The following is a 21,621-nucleotide window of genomic DNA, read 5'->3' as shown; positions in this document are numbered from 1 at the left end:
TTGGCTCAAGGTCACTAAGGGACTTTTGTTAAGCTCTTTGAGTAGCTCCATGCCATGCTTTACTTTGCCATGTTAAGCTCCTGTAGCATATAGTTTTCATGCTCCAAAGTGTGCTACCTGATCTGAAATTCCAGGCTTGTGTTAATTTCACTAAGTCTGAGATCTGTTTACCAATTGCACTTTTGCAATGCTTGTTTGAACCTGTTTTTTGGATGAATTGGCCGTAGCTCAGTGTTAATATTTTGTTAAGCATCATGAATGGATCCCTGCCATGTATTTTGTTGCCATGTTTGAGTGTTGTAGCATGTTTGTCTTGTTGCATTTAGATGGCTACTTGCTATTTATCGCAGACCGGTGCCATATTTGTTTTGCTTGCCATTTCCAAACCGTGTCTCCGATTCCGGTGTTCTTTATACCGTTTTCAAGCAAAATCACCTCACTTTTCCAGTGGCACACTTGGATTTCCAAGTTGAGGCCAGGTTCAATTATTCCTTGTCAAATCTTGCATATGCATCACATATCGCATCCCGCATAGCATACCATGTTTGCATCATGTTGTTTGAGCCTTGCACGTGGTTGATTGTGTTCCTCTTGCTTGTTTGTCTTGTTTGGGTAGAGACGAGAGACGAGTTCGCTAACAAGGAGCCCGTTGAGTTTGCTTTCGAGGATCCACTCAACTCTGACAACTTTGCAAGCAAGATGATCATACCCTCGAAATCACTTCTATCTTTGCTTTGCTAGATGCTCGCTCTTTTGCTATGCCTATGCTACGATGCCTACCACTTGCTTATCATGCCTCCCAAATTGCCATGTCAAACCTCTAACCCACCATGTCCTAGCAAACCGTTGATTGGCTATGTTACCGGTTTGCTCAGCCCCTCTTATAGCGTTGTTAGTTGCAGGTAAAGATTGGAGACCGTTCCTTGTTGGAACATTATTTTCTTGTTGGGATATCACTATATTATCTTGTTATCTTACTGCATCTATATACTTGGTAAAGGGTGGAAGGCTCGGCCTTTTGCCTAGTGTTTTGTTCCACTCTTGCCGCCCTAGTTTCCATCATATCGGTGTTATGTTCCCGGATTTTGCGTTCCTTACGCGGTTGGGTTATAATGGGAACCCCTTGACAGTTCGTCTTGATTTAAAACTCTTCCAGCAATGCCCAACCTTGGTTTTACCATTTGCCACCTAGCCTATTTTCCCTTGGGTTTCCGGAGCCCAAGGGTCATCTCATTTAACCCCCCCCCCCCCCCCCCGAGCCAGTGCTCCTCTGAGTGTTGGTCCGAACCGGGCAGCCTGCGGGGCCACCTCGGGGAAACTCGAGGTTTGGTTTTACTCGTAGCTTGACCTATCTGAGTGTGCCCTGAGAACGAGATATGTGCAGCTCATATCGGGATTTGTCGGCACATTCGGGCAGTGTTGCTGGATTTGTTTTAACTTATCAAAGTGTCTTGTAGAACCGGGATACCGAGTCTGATCGGAATGTCTCGGGAGAAGGTATATCCTTTGTTGACCGTGAGAGCTTGTCATGGGATAAGTTGGGACTCCCCTGCAGGGATTTGAACTTTCGAAAGCTGTGCCCGCGGTAATGGGCAGATGGGAATTTGTTAATGTCCGGTTGTACATAACTTGAACCTTAACTTAATTAAAATTAATCAACTGTGTGAGTTACCATGATGGTCGCTTCTCGGCGGAGTCCGGGAAGTGAACACGGTGTTGGAGTAATGCTTGCCGCAGGTTGTTCTCTAGTTATTCGTTCGTGCTTTGCCTTCTCTTCTCGCTCTCTTTTGCGAACAGGTTAGCCACCATATATGCTAGTCGCTTGCTGTAGCTCCACATATTACCCTGCCTTACCTATAAGCTTCAATAGTCTTGATCGCGAGGGTGCGAGATTGCTGAGTCCCTGTGGCTCACAGATTACTTCCAAACCAGATGCAAGGCCTGATGAATCCGTTCCAGATGATGCGCTTGAGCTCAAGTGGGAGTTCGACGAGGACTCACGCTGTTACTATGTGTCTTTCCCTGATGATCAGTAGTGGTGCCCAGTTGGGGCGATCGGGACCGTGTCGCGTGTTGGGTTGATCTTTTATTTTGGCACCATAGTCGGGCCATGAGTGATTGGATGATGTAATGCTACTTATGTACTTTGTTTGACGTGGCGAGTGTAAGCCAACTATGTACCTTCCCCTTTTATTATCTATTTACATGGGATGTTGTGAAGATTACCTTACTTGCGACATTGCTTTCAATGCGGTTATGCCTCTAAGTCGTGCTTCGACACGTAGGAGATATAGCCGCATCGAGGGCGTTACAGCTTATTACCAAAATCGGTCTCACCGAGATTACGTTATGCCCTAACCCTAACCATATCGGTCCTACCGAGTTGCATGTCGGTCCCACCAAAAACCCTAACGGTCACTAGATTTGCTGAATCGGTCCGACCGAGTTTAACAATTCGGTCCCACCAAGATTGGCAAGTTGTGTGTAATGGTTAGCATTTGTGTGGAGGCTATATATACCCCTCCACCACCTCTTCATTCATGGAGAGAGCCATCAGAACAAACCTACACTTCCAACTTACTTTTCCTGAGAAAGAACCACCTACACTTGTGTTGAGGCCAAGATATTCCATTCCTACCATATGAATCTTGATCTCTAGCCTTCCCCAAGTTGCTTTCCACTCAAATCCTCTTCCCACCAAATTCATATCCTGTGAGAGAGAGCTGAGTGTTGGGGAGACTATCATTTGAAGCACAAGAGCAAGGAGTTCATCATCAACACACCATTTGTTACTTCTTGGAGAGTGGTGTCTCCTAGATTGGCTAGGTGTCACTTGGGAGCCTCCGACAAGATTGTGGAGTTGAACCAAGGATTTTGTAAGGGTAAGGAGATCGCCTACTTCATGAAGATCTACCGCTAGTGAGGCAAGTCCTTCGTGGGCGACGACCATACTGGGATAGACAAGGTTGCTTCTTCGTGGACCCTTCGTGGGTGGAGCCCTCCGTGGACTCGCGCAACTGTTACCCTTCGTGGGTTGAAGTCTCCATCAACGTGGATGTACGATAGCACCACCTATCGGAACCACGAGAAAAACATCCGTGTCTCCTATTGCATTTGAATCCTCCAAACCCTTCCCTTCACATTCTTGCAAGTTGCATGCTTTACTTTCCGCTGCTCATATACTATTTGCATGCTTGCTTGAATTGTGTTAAGATTGCTTGACTTGTCCAAAGTTGCTAATATCTGCCAAGAACTAAAATTGGGAAAAGGATAAGCTTTTATTTGGTCAAGTAGTCTAATCACCCCCCTCTAGACATACTTTTGATCCTACATGGGTCCATGGCCGCACGCAAGGAAATGCCTCCTTATTACTGCTACCTCTTGAGCACTGCGTTGGTTTTCCCCGAAGAGGAAGGGATGATGCAGCAAAGTAGCGTAAGTATTTCCCTCAGTTTTTGAGAACCAAGGTATCAATCCAGTAGGAGGCTACGTGCGAGTCCCTCGTACCTGCACAAAACAAATAAATCCTCGCAACCAACGCAAATAGGGGTTGTCAATCCCTATAAGGCCACTTACAAGAGTGGGATCTGATAGATATGATAAGATAATATTTTTGGTATTTTTATGATAAAGATGCAAAGTAAAATAAAGGCAAAGTAAATAACAAAGGAAATAACTAAGTAGTAGGAGATCAATATGATAAATATAGACCCGGGGACCATATGTTTCACTAGTGGCTTCTCTCAAGAGCATAAGTATTCTACGGTGGGTGAACAAATTATTGTTGAGCAATTGACAGAATTGAGCATAGTTATGAGAATATCTAGGTATGATCATGTATATAGGCATCACATCCGAGACAAGTAGACCGACTCCTGCCTGCATCTACTAATATTACTCCACTCGTCGACCGCTATCCAGCATGCATCTAGAGTATTAAGTTAAAAACAGAGTAACGCCTTAAGCAAGATGACATGATGTAGAGGGATAGACTCATGCAACATGAAGAAAACCCCATCTTGTTATCTGCGATGGCAACAATACAATACGTGCCTTGCTGCCCTTACTGTCACCGGGAAAGGGCACCGCAAGATTGAACCCAAAGCTAAGCACTTCTCCCATTGCAAGAAAGATCAATCTAGTAGGCCAAACCAAAATGATAATCCAAAGAGACTTGCAAACATAACCAATCATACAAAAAAGAATTCAGAGAAGATTCAAATATTATTCATAGATAGACTTGATCATAAACCCACAATTCATCGGTCTCAACAAACACACCACAAAAAGAACGTTACATCGAATAGATCTCCACAAGAGAGGGGGAGAACATTGCATTGAGATCCAAAAAGACAGAAGAATCCATCTAGCTACTAACTATGGACCCGTAGGTCTGACGTAAACTACTCACACTTCATCGGAGAGGCTATGGTGTTGATGTAGAAGCCCTCCGTGATCGATGCCCCCTCCGGCGGAGCTCCGGAACAGGCCCCAAGACGGGATCTCGTGGATACAGAAAGTTGTGGCGATGGAATTAGGTTTTTGGCTCCGTATCTGATCGTTTGGGGGTACGTGGATATATATAGGAGGAAGGAGTATGTCGGTGGAGCAACAGGGGGCCCACGAGGGTGGATGGCGCGCCTGGTGGGGGTGGGCGTGCCCCCCTACCTCGTGGCCTCCTGTTTCTTTTCTTGACGCAGGGTCCAAGTCTCCCGGATCATAATCTTCCTAAAAATCACGTTCCATAAGGTTTCATTCCGTTTGGACTCCGTTTGATATTCCTTTTCTTCGAAACCCTAAAACAGGCAAGAAAACAGCAATTTTGGGCTGGGCCTCCGGTTAATAGGTTAGTCCCAAAAATAATATAAAAGTGGATAATAAAGCCCAATAATGTTCAAAACATTAGATAATATAGCATGGATCAATCAATAATTATAGATACGTTGGAGACGTATCAAGCATCCCCAAGCTTAATTCCTGCTCGTCCTCGAGTAGGTAAATGATAAAAACAGAATTTTTGATGTGGAGTGCTATTTGGCATAATTTTAATGTAATTCTTCTTAATTGTGGTATGAATATTCAGATTGTCATAAAAATAATAATATTTCAAGCATACTAACAAAGCAATTATGTCTTCTCAAAATAACATGGCTAAAGAAAGTTATCCCGACAAAATCATATAGTCCGGCTATGCTCTATCTTCACCACACAAAATATTTAAATCATGCACAACTCCGATGACAAGCCAAGTAATTGTTTCATACTTTTCACATTCTCAAAACTTTTTCAATCTTCACGCAATACATGAGCGTGAGCCATGGACATAGCACTATAGGTGGAATAGAGTGGTGGTTGTGGAGAAGACAACAAGGGGAAGATAGTCTCACATCAACTAGGCATATCAATGGGCTATGGAGATGCCCATTGAGGGAGTCCTGGATTAGGGGGTCTCCAGACAGCCGGACTATCTCCATTGGTCGGACTGTTAGACTATGAAGATACAAGATTGAAGACTTTGTCTCGTGTCCGGATGGGACTCTACTTGGCGTGGAAGGCAAGCTAGGCAATAGGTATATGGATATCTCCTCCTTTGTAACTGACCTTTTGTAACCCTAACCCTCTCTGGTGTCTATATAAACCGAAGGGTTTTAGTCCATAGGACAACAATCACAACATACAATCATACCCTAGGCTAGCTTCTAGGGTTTAGCCTCTCTGATCTCGTGGTAGATCTACTCTTGTAACACCCATATCATCAATATTAATCAAGCAGGACGTAGGGTTTTACCTCCATCAAGAGGGCCCGAACCTGGGTAAAACATCGTGTCCCCTGCCTCCTGTTACCATCCGGCCTAGACGCACAGTTCGGGACCCCCTACCCGAGATCCGCCGATTTTGACACCGACATTGGTGCTTTCTTTGAGAGTTCCTCTGTGACGTCGCCGTTAGGCTTGATGGCTCCTACTATCATCAATAGCGATGCGGTCCAGGGTGAGACTTTTCTCCCTGGACAGATCTTCGTATTCGGCAGCTTTGCACTACGGGCTAAGTCGCTTGGCCATCTGGAGCAGATTGAAAGCTATGCCCCTGGCCGTCAGGCCAGATTTGGAAGTTTGAACGACACAGCCGACATCCGCGGAGACTTGATCTTCGACGGATTCAAGCCACAGCCGGGCACGCCGCACTGTAGCGATGGGTATGACCTAGCTCTGCCACCGAACAGTACCCTAGAAGTTGCGCCCGCATCAGCTCCGACCCTTAGTTCGGAGCCAACTGCGCCAACCGAGGACGGGTGGTTAAACACCGCCTCAGGGGCTGCAGTCTCAATGGCGATCGAGCCGAACACCAGCATAATCCTCTGCGCAACCCATGACTCCAAGGTGCCGGACTCTTTTTCTGACTCCGAACCGCGTGCGCCCCTGCCAATCGGACCCGATTGGGCGCCGATTATGGAATTCACCGCCGCGGATATCTTTCAGCACTCGCCCTTCGGCGACATTCTGAATTCACTAAGGTCTCTCTCTTTGTCAGGAGAGCCCTGGCCGGATTCTGACCAACAAGATTGGGATGCGGACAATGAAGAAATTCGACGCCCACCCACCACCCACTTAATAGCCACTGTCGATGACTCAACTGACATGCTCTACTTCGACTCCGAAGACATCGACGGTACGGACGATGATGCGGGAGGCGAAGAGGAACCACCGCCCATAGGGCGCTGGACGTCCACTTCATCATATGATGTATACATGGTGGACACACCAAAAGAAGACGACGATGAGGAACGGAAGGATGCACCGAACGCCCGGCCCAGGGGCTCATTGCACGGGCTCCCTGCTACTAAAAGTTATATTCGGCTCCCACGATAACTTCCATAGTGAACATTTAACCTTCCACATCGCTCTGTTCCAAAGTGGCTATCAAGCACTACTTGGACGCGAAGCTTTCGCTCGCTTTAATGCAATACCGTACTACACTTCCCTCACACTCAAGATGCCCGAACCACGTGGCATCATTACAGTAAACAGAAGTATTAAGCGATCTTTGCGTGCTAAAGAGAGTGCGACTGCCTTGGCAGCCGCACACTAAAAACGGCCTCACCAACTAAAGCATTTAACAGGTCGTCAAGACCTCGGACACGGTTAGACGAGTCCGGCACAGCTATATGTAATTCATACCGGATCAACGGTCACACCCCTATACAAGGGGCTCAACGCGCGCAGACAAGTGGCAATTTTTACTCATCTTGAATTATACTTGGTTCCCTTAAAAACTATCCTTTTGCACGACAACTTTTTCACCTAAGTTCCTCTCTTTTACAGATGATCATCGTGCTACACCCGTCTAGGATAAGGCACAATGGAGACACAGGCGCAGACATGCAGCAGGGACCCGCTCCAAGGATTCTTTTTAGATTAAGACCCTGCGTAAACCTTTTTTACTGTCTCTTGTTGATACATATCCACCGAATTCTCAGCACAGTTGAGAAGGATGCTGACGTCTTGGCATGTGGCCACGTCAGAATAATGCACGTACCTGGACACAAGGGGCTTCTTACGAAGGGCGCTATTTAGGCCCGGTTTATACCATAAAGACCAAGTCCCTTAGGGAGTGTTCGGCGTCGCGAGTTTGGCTTTATATGCATCAGCTCTGAATCATTGTCTTTGGTAAAATGTTTGGTTTTCCCGGCTCCTGTGTTTTGGTGCCTTACGTTCCGCTTTACCGGCTAAGGTAGCACCAGGAGAACTACTGCGATTGTGCCCTGGTTCATCTAGACGAGCACCTCAGTAGAGAAAGCCGAAAACTGACTGTCATGATATAGCGTGAGACTGGTCAACCACTCGATGACCTATCGGAATGTTAGAATTCCTCCGCCTTAACGAAGGGCCGTTTTCCGGCCAGGCATGTACGCACCCCGCGACCGGGAGAGTGCGGAGCCATCAGGGGCTATCTAGTAGCCCCACTGTCAAACTCCTATGGCTAAGTGAAAGTGTTAAAGCACTATAGTACGGTTGCCTCGCTCGCTACACTATCACCTCCTTAATAGGACCAAGACGTTGGGTTAAGTGTGAACATGTGTTTTTTGCGAGCACCTCCGCATTATATGCATGGGGGTTGAAGCCGACGGCTGCAATCTTTCAGGTTATACACATGTATACATAAACGGCCGCACAGGAGGCATCATACTACTTTCAGGCAAAAGTATAAACATAACCTTATAAAAAATTCATAAAAGCATTGTGCTTACAATGACAATACATATCACTCAAACATAATATTTTTCGAGCACTGGGCCTCTATCAAACGAGCACCCTCGAGAACCTCCTCGAAATAGTGCTCGGCAGCCACCCGGCCTATAGACGAACCATGCGCCGCAACAGTGGTAGCATCCATCTCCGCCCAGTATGCTTTAACATGGGCAAGGGCCATCCGCGAGCCTTCTATGCACGCCGACCTCTTCATCGCATTAATGCGCGGCACTGCATCAAGGAACTGTTGCATTAAGCTGAAATAGCTGTTCGGCTTTGGCCTTTCCGGCCATAGTTGATCCACAACAGACCTCATGGCGAGTCCGGACAACCTATTCAGTTTGGCCCATTAGGCTAGCTGGTCAGTCAATGAAAGAGGACGCTCTGGAACGTGAAATTGCGTCTAGAACAGCTTGTCCACTTCACGATCTGTCTGGCCTTGGAAGTACTTGGCTGCATCGGCAGCGCTCGCCGCCAAATCCATATACGCATTTGCCGAACTCCACAGCCGATCTAGAGGGGCATACCGTGGATCTCCGAAATTCCTCCGTAACATGAAGGGTTTCCCAGCCGCAATATCCCCGGCTTCTCGCAGCTCCTCCTTCTTCGCTCTCATAGCAGAACGGGTGTCTTTGTCCGCCGCCGCGGCCTTCTCAAGGTCCGTTGCCTTTGCTCGATTTTCTTTTTCAAGGACCCGGCAACGGTCGGCAGTGTCTTTTAATTCTACGACCATCTTGGCCATCTTCTCTTGGCTCTCGCAATGTGCGGCCTTCTTGGCTTTCAACTCTCCGGCCGCCTTCAAAGCAGCCGCATTACTAATCCTTGCTTGTTCCTTGGCTCGGGCAAGTTCCACCCGCAAGGCTTCCACGGTGGCAGCTCCATCTGCAGTCACAACATATTAAATATACTGGCATCATGCTGCTCTTACTATGTGGCGTTCACCGGATAATAACACTTACCCTCTGCCTCGTCAAGCCTCTTGTTAACAAGCTCGATGCCGGCATCTGCCGCATCTAGTTGCCGTTTTAATTTGGCAAACTCACTAGTCCGGCTAGCCACCGGAGCTTCCACCACCTGCACATAGGGGCAGTCTGGTTATTGCCTGGGAATATCATCCTCTTTTCGCCGCCATTCTCGACGACAACCAGAGTCTCAGGGGCTACTATCTACACAGGGCACACCTAACATGTGCAGTACTATCACATATTATCTCACGTACCTCAAAGCCTATCAGTAGACTCATAAAGGCTTCATGTAATCCGCTTTCAGCGGACGAGATTCTCTCCATCACCATACCCATCAGCATACGGTGTTCTTCTGAGATGGCCGCTCGCCCCACCAACTCCCTCAGAACGTCCGACCGCACACCAGACGGTGCCGGACTCTTTTGTATGCTCTCTTCGGGAGCCGAACACTGGGGACTTCGGGGGTCTATGGTATTACCTTCTGGCCTCACTGGATCTGGAGAGGCCCTCCGTGACGACACTTCGGGGTCGCCCGCTTCTGGAGCGGAGGAGTCCGGGGGAGGCGTTTCGCTCTCCATCATCTCTGGAAGAAGATCCCCCGAAGACGAGCTCATTTGAGAGGGGCTAAGGCCCGAACTGCAAGATATATGCGGTGGTTATTTTCTCAGAGGAAAAAGATAGCATACCTTTACTATTAAAATATTTTGGATCACTTACGACTCGTGGAGGGCTGATCCCCCCGCGGGCTTTGTGTGGCAAAAGCACCCCCCGAGGCAGGACCCTCTATGGGAGACTTCTTCTCCCGTTTGGAGGCTTTGGCTTCCGGATCCTCGGAAGCAGTCCTTTTCCTCCCCCGGTCGTCCTCCTTTGTGGAGACGCTCGTTCCCTCGGTTGGAACGGGCAGCGATGGGGGCCCGCGTCCGCCCGTATTATCCCCCCCGGTATCTTCCTTCAAGGGCTCCGGACAAGGTGCGACCTCGAGCATCTTTTCCAATACCGGATTTTCCAAACCCTCGGGGAGGGGGGCCAAACACCGAATCATCTTCGCCTTTGTTAGCCAGTCCTGGTCAAAAAGCGAATCTCAGAAATAACTTCGAATAAAAGACAGTGTGTTCGGCTAGAGGATTTGTTACTTGTTCGGTGGTGCGGTTACTGCTCAGGCCCACGTCCTCTGTAATGTCCTGACATTCTACTTGAGGTCCGAAGAATGACTTGTACATCTCCTCGTGCGTCAGGTCGAGGAAACTTTAAACGGCATGTGGTCCCTCTGGGTTGAACTCCCACAAGTGAAGGGGCCGGCGTTTGCAAGGCTGGACTTGACGAACCAGCATAACTTGTATTACCGCAACCAAATTAAAATCTCCCTCGAAGAGATCTCGGATGCGGCTTTACAGTATAGGCACGTCCTTGGCTGGACCCCAACTCAGACCTCAGCTAATCCATGACATTAGTTGTGGTGGGGGGCCCGAGCGGAAAGCAGGGGCAGCCGCCCACTTGGCACTTCTGGCAGCCGTGACGTAAAACCACTCCCGCTGCCATAATTCGGACACCTCTGGGAAGGAACCTTTCGGCCCTGGAGCTCCTGCCATTTTGCATATTGATGCGCCTCTGCACGCTGCATGTTGCCCCTCGATCATCTTCGGCTTCACTTCGAAGGTCTTGAGCCACAAGCCGAAGTGAGGGGTGATGCGGAGGAAGGCCTCGCACACGACAATAAATGTCAAGATGTGGAGAAAGGAGTCCGGAGCTAGATCATGGAAATCTAGCCCGTAATAGAACATTGAACCTCTGACAAAAGGATCCAGAGTGAGGCCTAGAACTCGAAGGAAGTGGGAGACGAATACAACGTTATCGTTGTGTTCGGGAGTAGGGACGATCTGCCCTCAAGCAGGTAGCCGATGCGAAACCTCAGCGGTCAGGTATCTGGCCTCCCTCAACTTCTTAATGTCATCTTCCGTAATGGAGGAGGGCGTCCATCGGCCTTGAAGGCCGGATCCGGACATGGTTGAAGATTCGGAGCACCTAACCTGGGCTTTGGGTGTTAGAACTCGAGGCAGGGGAAGGGTTCGATTGAGCACGAGAGGGAAAAAGCGAAAACCTTGTCCCCTTATAAAGAGGGTGAATATCAAGCGTCCTCTTCATAGCCGTTTGGGACTTGCCTATAATCTAGGAGTCCTAGACACGGTTGGGTTACCCATGACCGCATTAATGAGAACCCTGTAATTAGGGGAACACGATCTCCGCTTCGGCAAGACGTGTCAAGAAACCGCCTCGCGTTATGTGTGGAGCTGGTTAAAAGAAATGGTTCGAATAATCACTGGGCCATGACATAACGTCATGCTGCCAAAACAAGCCAGCAAATTAGATCTGTGGAAAAATTATTCTCTTTGTGGTGGAATATGGAACTTATTTTGTAGGGTCGGACACTATCCTCGTATTCAAATTCTTCTGTGATGTATTCGGAGAAGGAACCCGCCTTGCAATGCTGAAGACAATACTGCGCGCCGGACTCATCGTCATTGAAGCCTGGTTCAGGGGCTACTGAGGGAGTCCTGGATTAGGGGGTCTCCGGACAGCCGGACTATCTCCATTGGCCGGACTGTTAGACTATGAAGATACAAGATTGAAGACTTTGTCTCGTGTCCGGATGTGACTCTACTTGGCATGGAAGGCAAGCTAGGCAATACGTATATGGATATCTCCTCCTTTGTAACCGACCTTGTGTAACCCTAACCCTCTCCGGTGTCTATATAAACCGAAGGGTTTTAGTCCATAGGACAACAATCACAACATACAATCATACCATAGGCTAGCTTCTAGGGTTTAGCCTCTCTGATCTTGTGGTAGATCTACTCTTGTAACACCCATATCATCAACATTAATCAAGTAGGACATAGGGTTTTACCTCCATCAAGAGGGCCTGAACCTGGGTAAAACATCGTGTCCCCTACCTCCTGTTACCATCCAGCCTAGATGCACAGTTCGCGACTCCCTACCCGAGATCTACCGGTTTTGACACCGATACCCATCAATAGATATCAATGTGAGTGAGTAGGGATTGCCATGCAACGGATGCACTAGAGCTATAAGTATATGAAATCTCAAAAAGAAACTAAGTGGGTGTGCATCCAACTTGCTTGCTCATGAAGACCTTGGGCATTTTGAGGAAGCCCATCATTGGAATATACAAGCCAAGTTCTATAATGAAAGGTTCCCACTAGTATATATAAGTGATAACATGAGAGACTCTCTACTATGAAGATCATGGTGCTACTTTGAAGCCCAAGTGTGGTAAAAGTATAGTAACATTGTCCCTTCTCTCTTTTTCTCTCATTTTTTTATTTGGGCCTTCTCTTTTTTTATGGCCTCTTTTCTTTCTCTTTTTTTTATTTTTTGTCCGGAGTCTCATCCCGACTTGTGGGGTAATCATAGTCTCCATCATCCTTTCCTCACTGGGACAATGCTCTAATAATGATGATCATCACACTTTTATTGTTCTTACAACTCACCAATTACAACTCGATACTTAGAACAAAATATGACTCTATATGAATGCCTCCGGCGGTGTACCGGGATATGCAATGACTCATGAGTAACATGTATGATAGAATTATGAACGGTGGCTTTGCGACAAATACGATGTCGACTACATGATCATGCTAAGCAATATGACAATGATGGAGTGTGTCATAATAAACGGAACAGTGGAAAGTTACATGGCGATATATCTCGGAATGGCTATGGAAATGCCATAATAGGTAGGTATGGTGGCTGTTTTGAGGAAGGTATATGGTGGGTGTATGATACCGGCGAAATATGCGCGGTATTAGAGAGGCTAGCAAAGGTGGAAGGGAGAGTGTGTATAATCCATGGACTCAACATTAGTCATAAAGAACTCATATACTTATTGCAAAAATCTACCAGTTATCAAAGCAAAGTTTTACACGCATGCTCCTAGGGGGATAGATTGGTAGGAAAAGACCATCGCTCGTCCCCGACCGCCACTCATAAGGAAGGCAATCAAAAAATAAATCATGCTCCAACTTCATCACATAACGGTTCACCATACGTGCATGCTATGGGAATCACAAGCTTCAACACAAGTATTTCTCAAATTCACAACTACTCAACTATCATGACTTCAATATCACCATCTCAATATCTCAAAACAATTATCAAGTATCAAACTTATCATAGTATCCAACACACTCAAAAGAAAGTTTTATTATTAATCTTGTGTACCAAGCATATTAGGATTTTAAGCAAATTACCATGCTATTTAAGACTCTCAAAATAATCTAAGTGAAGGATGAGAGATCAATAGTTTCTATAAAACAAATCCACCACCATGCTCTAAAAGATATAAGTGAAGTAATAGAGCAAAATTATATAACTCAAAAGATATAAGCGAAGCACATAGAGTATTCTAAAAATTCCAAATCATGTATGGCTCTCTCAAAAGGTGTGTACAGTAAGGATGATTGTGGTAAACTAACAAGCAAAGACTCAAATAATACAAGACGCTCGAAGCAAAACACATATCATGTGGCGAATAAAAAATATAGCTCCAAGTAAAGTTACCAATAGAAGTAGACGAAAGAGGGGATGCATTCCGGGGCATCCCCAAGCTTTGGATTTTAGGTGTCCTTAGATTCTTGGAGGTTCCATGGGCATCCCCAATCTTATTCTCTTTCCACTCCTTGTTCCATAATCCATCAAACCTTTACACAAAACTTGAAAACTTCACAACACAAAACTTAAAGTAGAAAATCTCGTGAGCTCCGTTAGCGAAAGAAAATAAAAGACCACTTTAAGGTACTGTAATGAACTCATTCTTTATTTATATTGTTGTTATACCTACTGTATTCCAACTTCTCTATGGTTTATAAACTATTTTACTAGCCATAGATTCATCAAAATAAGCAAACAACACATGAAAAATAGAATCTGTCAAAACAGAACAGTATGTAGTAATCTGTAGCTAGCGCAAGATCTGGAACCCCACAAATTCTAAAATAAATTGATGGACTTGAGGAATTTACCTATTAATCATCTGCAAAAAGAATTAACTAGCACTCTCCAAATAAAAATGACAGCAGTTCTCGTGAGCGCTAAATTTTCTGTTTTTTACAGCAAGTTCAACAAGACTTTCCCCAAGTCTTCCCAACGGTTCTACTTGGCACAAACACTAATTAAACACAAAAAACACAACCAAAACAGAGGATAGATAAATTGTTTATTACTAAACAAGAGCAAAAAGCAAGGAATAAAAATAAAATTGGGTTGCCTCCCAACAAGCACTATCGTTTAACGCCCCTAGCTAGGCATAACAAGCAAGAATAGATATAGGTATTGCCATTTTTGGTAGGCAATCCATAAGTGGCTCTCATAATAGATTTATAAGGTAATTTAATTTTTCTTTCTAGGGAAGTGTTCCACGCCTTTCCTTAATGTAAATTGGAATCTAATATTTCCTTCCTTCATATCAATAATTGCACCAATCGTCCTAAGGAAAGGTCTACCAAGAATAATAGGACATGAAGGATTGCAATCTATGTCAAGAACAATAAAATCTACGGGCACATAATTCCTATTTGCAACAATAAGAACATCATTAATTCTTCCCATAGGTTTCTTAATAGTGGAATCCGCAAGGTGCAAGTTTAGAGAGCAATCATCAAAATCACGGAAACCTAACAAATCACACAAAGTCTTTGGAATCGTGGAAACACTAGCACCCAAATCACATAAACCATAGCATTCATGATCTTTAATTTTAATTTTAATAGTTGGTTCCCACTCATCATAAAGTTTTCTAGGGATAGAAACTTCCAATTCAAGTTTTTCTTCATAAGATTGCATCAAAGCATCAACGATATGTTTAGTAAACGCTTTATTTTGACTATAAGCGTGAGGAGAATTTAGCATGGATTGCAACAAGGAAATACAATCAATCGAAGAGCAATTTTCATAGTTAAATTCCCTGAAATCCATAATAGTGGGTTTAGCAACATCTAGGGTTTTAATTTCTTCAATCCCACTTTTATCAAATTTAGCATCAAGATCAACAAATTCCGAATTCTTAGAACGCCTTCTAGGTAAAGGTTGATCATATTCAGTCCCATAATTATCAAGATTCATATTGCAAAACAAAGATTTAATAGGGGACACATCAATAAATTTTAGATCTTCATCTTTATTTTCATAGGAACTAGAAGAACACGCTCTTATAAAGGCATCTTTCTTAGCACGCATCCTATCGGTTCTTTCTTTGCACTCACCAATGGAAATTCTCACGGATTTGAGAGACTCATTGATATCATGCTTAGGTGGAATAGATCTAAGTTTCAAAGAATAAACATCAAGAGCAATTCTATCAATGTTCCTAGCCAAATCATCAATCTTAAGCAATTTTTCTTCAATCATAGCATTAAAATTCTTTTGCGAAGTAATAAATTCTTTGATATTAGATTCAAAATCAGAGGGAATCTTATTATAATTTCCAAAAGAATTGTTGTAGGAATTACCATAATTATTAGAGGAATTATTAGGATAAGGCCTAGGATTAAAATTTCATCTATACACGTTGTTACCAAAATTGTTCCTACCAACAAAATTCACATCCATAGGTTCATTATTATTCTCAAATAAAGTAGACAAGGGCATATCATTAGGATTAGAAGAAACACTCTTATTAGCAAATAATTTCATAAGTTCATCCATCTTTCCACTTAAAACATTAATTTCTTCTATCGCATGGACCTTTTTATTAGTAGATCTTTCAGTATGCCATTGAGAATAATTAACCATAATATTATCTAGGAGTTTAGTAGCTTCTCCTAAGGTGATTTCCATAAAAGTGCCTCCCGCGGCCGAATCTAAAAGATTTCTAGAAGCAAAATTCAATCCGGCATAAAATTTTTGTATAATCATCCACAAATTTAAACTATGAGTAGGGCAATTACGTGTCATTAGTTCCATTCTCTCCCAAGCTTGTGCAACATGTTCATGATCAAGTTTCTTAAAATTCATAATATCGTTTCTAAGAGAGATGATCTTAGCGGGAGGAAAATACCTAGAGATAAAAACATCTTTGCACTTGTTCCATGAATCAATACTATTTTTAGGCAAAGACGAAAACCAAGCTTTAGCACGATCTCTAAGCGAAAAAGGAAATAGCTTCAATTTAACAATATCATTATCCACATCTTTCTTCTTTTGCATGTCACACAAATCAACGAAGCTATTTAGATGGGTAGCGGCATCTTCACTAGGAAGGCCGGAAAATGGATCTTTCATGACAAGATTCAGCAAAGCAGTATTAATTTCACAAGATTCAGCATCGGTAAGAGGAGCAATCGGAGTGCTAATAAAATCATTGTTGTTGGTATTGGTGAAGTCACACAATTTAGTATTATCTTGAGCCATCATGACAAGCAAGCAAACTAACACACAAGCAAACAAAAAGCAAGCGGGCAAAAAGAGGCAAATAGAGAGGGAGGATAGAGAGAGAGGGTGAATAAAACGGCAAGGGTGAAGTGGGGGAGAGGAAAACGAGAGGCAAATGGAAAATAATGTAATGCGGGAGATAAGGTTATGTGATGGGTACTTGGTATATGTTGACTTTTGCGTAGACCTCCCCGGCAACGGCGCTAGAAATCCTTCTTGCTACCTCTTGAGCACTGTGTTGGTTTTCCCCGAAGAGGAAGGGATGATGCAGCAAAGTAGTGTAAGTATTTCCCTTAGTTTTTGAGAACCAAGGTATCAATCCAGTAGGAGGCTACGCGCGAGTCCCTCGTACCTACACAAAACAAATAAATCCTCGCAACCAACGCAAATAGGGGTTGTCAATCCCTATAAGGCCACCTACGAGAGTGAGATCTGATAGATATGATAAGATAATGTTTTTGGTATTTTTATGATAAAGATGCAAAGTAAAATAAAGGCAAAGGAAATAACAAAGGAAATAACTAAGTAGTAGGAGATCAATATGATAAAGATAGACCCGGGGACCATAGGTTTCACTAGTGGCTTCTCTCAAGAGCATAAGTATTCTACGGTGGGTGAACAAATTACTATTGAGCAATTGACAGAATTGAGCATAGTTATGAGAATATCTAGGTATGATCATGTATATAGGCATCACGTCCGAGACAAGTAGACCGACTCCTGCTTGCTTCTAGTACTATTACTCCACTCATCGACCGCTATCCAGCATGCATCTAGAGTATTAAGTTAAAAACAGAGTAACGCCTTAAGCAAGATGACATGATGTAGAGGGACAGACTCATGCAATATGAAGAAAACACCATCTTGTTATCCTCGATGGCAACAATACAATATGTGCCTTGCTGCCCTTACTATCACCGGGAAAGGATACCGCAAGATTGAACCCAAAGCTAAGCACTTCTCCCATTGCAAGAAAGATCAATCTAGTAGGCCAAACCAAACTGATAATTCGAAGAGACTTGCAAAGATAACCAATCATACATAAAAGAATTCAAAGAATATTCAAATATTATTCATAGATAGACTTGATCATAAACCCACAATTCATCAGTCTCAACAAACACACCGCAAAAAAAGATTACATCGAATAGATCTCCACAAGAGAGGGGGAGAACATTGTATTGAGATCCAAAAAGAGAGAAGAAGCCATCTAGCTACTAACTATGGACCCGTAGGTCTGAGGTAAACTACTCACACTTCATCGGAGAGGCTATGGTGTTGATGTAGAAGCCCTCCGTGATCAATGCCCCCTCTGGCGGAGCTCCGGAACAGGCCCCAAGATGGGATCTCGTCGATACAGAAAGTTGCGGCAATGGAATTAGGTTTTTGGTTCCGTATCTGATCGTTTGGGGGTACGTGGATATATATAGGAGGAAGGAGTACGTCGGTGGAGCAACAGGGGGCCCACGAGGGTGGAGGGCGCGCCTGGTGGGGGTGGGCGCGCCCCCTACCTCGTGGCCTCCTGTTTCTTTTCTTGACGTAGGGTCCAAGTCTCCCGGATCATAATCTTCCTAAAAATCACGTTCCCGAAGGTTTCATTCCGTTTGGACTCCGTTTGATATTCCTTTTCTTCGAGACCCTAAAACAGGCAAAAAGCAGCAATTCTGGGCAGGGCCTCCGGTTAATAGGTTAGTCCCAAAAATAATATAAGAGTGGATAATGAAGCCCAATAATGTTCAAAACAGTAGATAATATAGCATGGAGCAATCAAAAATTATAGATATGTTGGAGATGTATCAATTACGCGCAAAATAATGATTCCTCCACCTGACATCTGGGACCCACCGAAAGGGCCTCTGTATTTCGCGAAAACAACGTTACCACCGCTGACAGCTCAGACCCACCAGCTATATCTACGCATGCAAGGAAGTGCTTCCTTATTACGCAGAAAAAATGAATACTCCCCCTGCTAGCTGGGACCCAGTATAGTGGGAGGCTGACTTGCGGGCCTACCAAGTTGACGGGGACGGAGGGCTTTGTTAACTTAGTCAATATGCACGATTCTAGTTCCAGTGATCGTACGATGTCCATCCAACAGCCGTAGTGCTTCTTCAACCTCTGGTCTTCTTGCTCCAGCCGCCCAAACCAGCGCCGGTCGTGCCTCGTGCTCCTGCCTCCCATGGCCGGCTGTGATGCGGCGGAGGCCTCACCGCCCCCTACTACTCCCACCGCTGGCTAGGCCATCCCTCTACTCACCCACACCCCCAGTTATTCTGCGGCGACGGCAACCTCACTCTGCAGCGAACCAGTGAACCCTCATACTTTTCTATGCATGGGCATCCACTTCCGCGTCTTCCCCGGCTCCGCGTCGTCCCCTTCCTAGGCCTCGTCGCCGTCCACCCCCCTAGTGCTCTCGGCGCGGCGTGGTCAATGTGGTCAAGGAACGACTTCCATCGGAAGAGTACTGTACGTGGAGAGCCTGACAGCTGGGTCCACGGCAGCCACAAGGAAGTGCCTCCTTATTATGAGGAAAATAATTATTGCTCCACCTGACAGCAGGAACCCACCGGACGGGCCACCGTATTTGGCGAAAAAACGTTTCCCCCCTGACTGCTAGGACCCACCGGACGGGCCACCATGTTCCCCCCGTTGTCAGCTCGGACCCACCAGAAGTGCCGCCTTATTACGCACAAAAAAATGAATACCCCTGCTAGCTGGGACCCACCTTGGTGGGTGGCTGACTTGTGGGCCTACTAAGTTGACGGGGATGGAGTGCTTTGTCAACATACTCAATATGAATGATTCTAGCTCAAGTGACTGTACGATGTCCATCCAACGGCCGTGGTGCTTCTTCAACCTCTGGTCTTCTTGCTCCAGCCGCCCAAAGCAGCACCGGTCGTGCTGCATGCTCCTGCCTCCCATGGTCGGCTATGCTGCCGCGGAGGCCTCACCACCCCCTACTATTCCCGCCGCTGGCCAGGCCCTGCGGCGACAGCAGCCTCACACCGCAGCCGAACCAGTGGACCCTCGTACTCCTCTCCACATGGGCTTCCACTGCTGCGTCTTCCCCGGCTCCACATCGTCCCCTTCCTAGGCCTCAACGTCGTCCACCGCCCTGGTGCTCTCGGCACGGCGTGGTCAACGTGGCCAAGGAATGACTTCCATCGGAAGAGTACTATACATGGAGAGGCTGACAGCTGGGTCCACGGCCGCAGCAAGGAAGTGCCTCCTTATTACGCGCAAAATAATTATTCCTCCACCTGACAGCGGGGACCCACCGGACGGGCCACCGTATTTCGTGAAAAAAAATTTCCCCCTGACTGCTGGGACCCACTAGCTACATCTTCGCACACAAGGAAGTGCGTCCGGGCAAAAAACGATTCACCCCCCTGACTGCTAGGACCCACCAGCTACTTCTTCTCACGCAAGGAAGTGCATGACAGTCGGGACCCACCCGGTCGAAGCATACGTAGCATTGTCATTCTGGTCGCGAACGTGTACGTACATACTGGTCGATGTAGAGGCACGCACGTAGCATGTACACGCACGTACAATGGCCAGGGTGCAAGAAAGTAAATACGGCCACATATGTACATATGGGCGGGGTCCCGAACGCCTACTCGCGCGTACGTACGGCCAAGGCTCGTGTACATGGGTGGGTCGGAACGGAGAAACTGCATCGTCGTCGTTTTCATGGGGAGGCAACAGAATGTGTTGTGTTCATCGGGAGGCAATGGAACGCGTGGGAGCCAACTGGCTTGGACAGAACAGCCGATGGAAACGAGGCCTGGCGTACCGCAGAACAGAGGAAACGGCCTTGTGTTCGACCGGCCACGTTCGAAACGGGATCCTGTTCATCGGGAGGGGTCTGGCGTACCGCAAAACGGAGGAAACGGACCTCCTACGGTCGAAACGGGGTCCTGTTGATCGGGAAGGTTGTGGCGTACCGCAAACGGAGGAAACAGAATTGTGTTGGAGCGCTACGGTCGAAACGGGGGTCCTGTTCATCGGGAGGGGTGTGGCGTACCGCAAAACGGGACTCCATGGGATACTATTCATCTCCACCATCGACCCCCTCCAGCCTCTACAGGCTACTGTTCATCCACCGTCGACCTCCTCCAGCCTCCACCTACGACTATTCATCCACGGGCTCCTGTTCATCCAGCCTCCATCGCGCGCTACTCCACCGGCCACTGTTCAACCAGCCCTCTCCATGGGCTCCTGTTCAACCACCCCTCCGCGGGCTACTGTTCATCCAGCCCTCCACTGTCTACTGTTCATCCTTCCCTCCACGGGGTAGTCCTGTTCATCCAGCCCTCCACGAGGTCCTATTCATCCAGCCCCAACCGGCTTGATCGATCCGGGTCCTGTTCATCCAGAGGCAACACCACGGGGTTCTGTTCATCCACCCCCATCGGGAACTGTTCATCCAAACCCCATAGCAATGCTCACTGTTCATCCAGAGGCAACACCACGTGGTCCTGTTCATCCGCCCCCACCAGGAACTATTCATCCAAACCCCCCAACAACACTCACTGTTCATCCAAAGGCAGCATCAATTGTCTTCAGTTAGCAGCAGTAGCGAAGGAATCGCTCGATCGGGTTCAGTTAACAGCCATCGATCGATCGCTCGGGTTCAGTAACGCGTAGCCTGCAGTGCAATCGCTTGGGTTCAATTAGAGCCCAACGCCTCGCTCGGGTTCTGTTAGAGCCCAACGCCTCACACCCACGCGCGTGCGTGTATGAGAGAAACGCGCATCGCTCGGCCCCGACCACCCTCCGTAACCGGGAACACCCCGATATTTTCCTCGCCCTCGCTTCTACCACGGTTTTTTCCCGTCATGGACGACCCAAAGAATGTCATGCAGCTGCGTCTCTGGCCCGCCCAGCACGAAAAGCCCATCTTCTGTCATGATTTTTTGTCATAGAAGTAGGACCCCACCACATCTATGATGATA

The sequence above is a fragment of the Triticum aestivum genome, chromosome 2A, assembly GCF_018294505.1.
Source record: "Triticum aestivum cultivar Chinese Spring chromosome 2A, IWGSC CS RefSeq v2.1, whole genome shotgun sequence".
In the NCBI taxonomy this organism is placed as follows: Eukaryota; Viridiplantae; Streptophyta; class Magnoliopsida; order Poales; family Poaceae; genus Triticum; species Triticum aestivum.
This window is presented reverse-complemented; position numbering follows the sequence as displayed.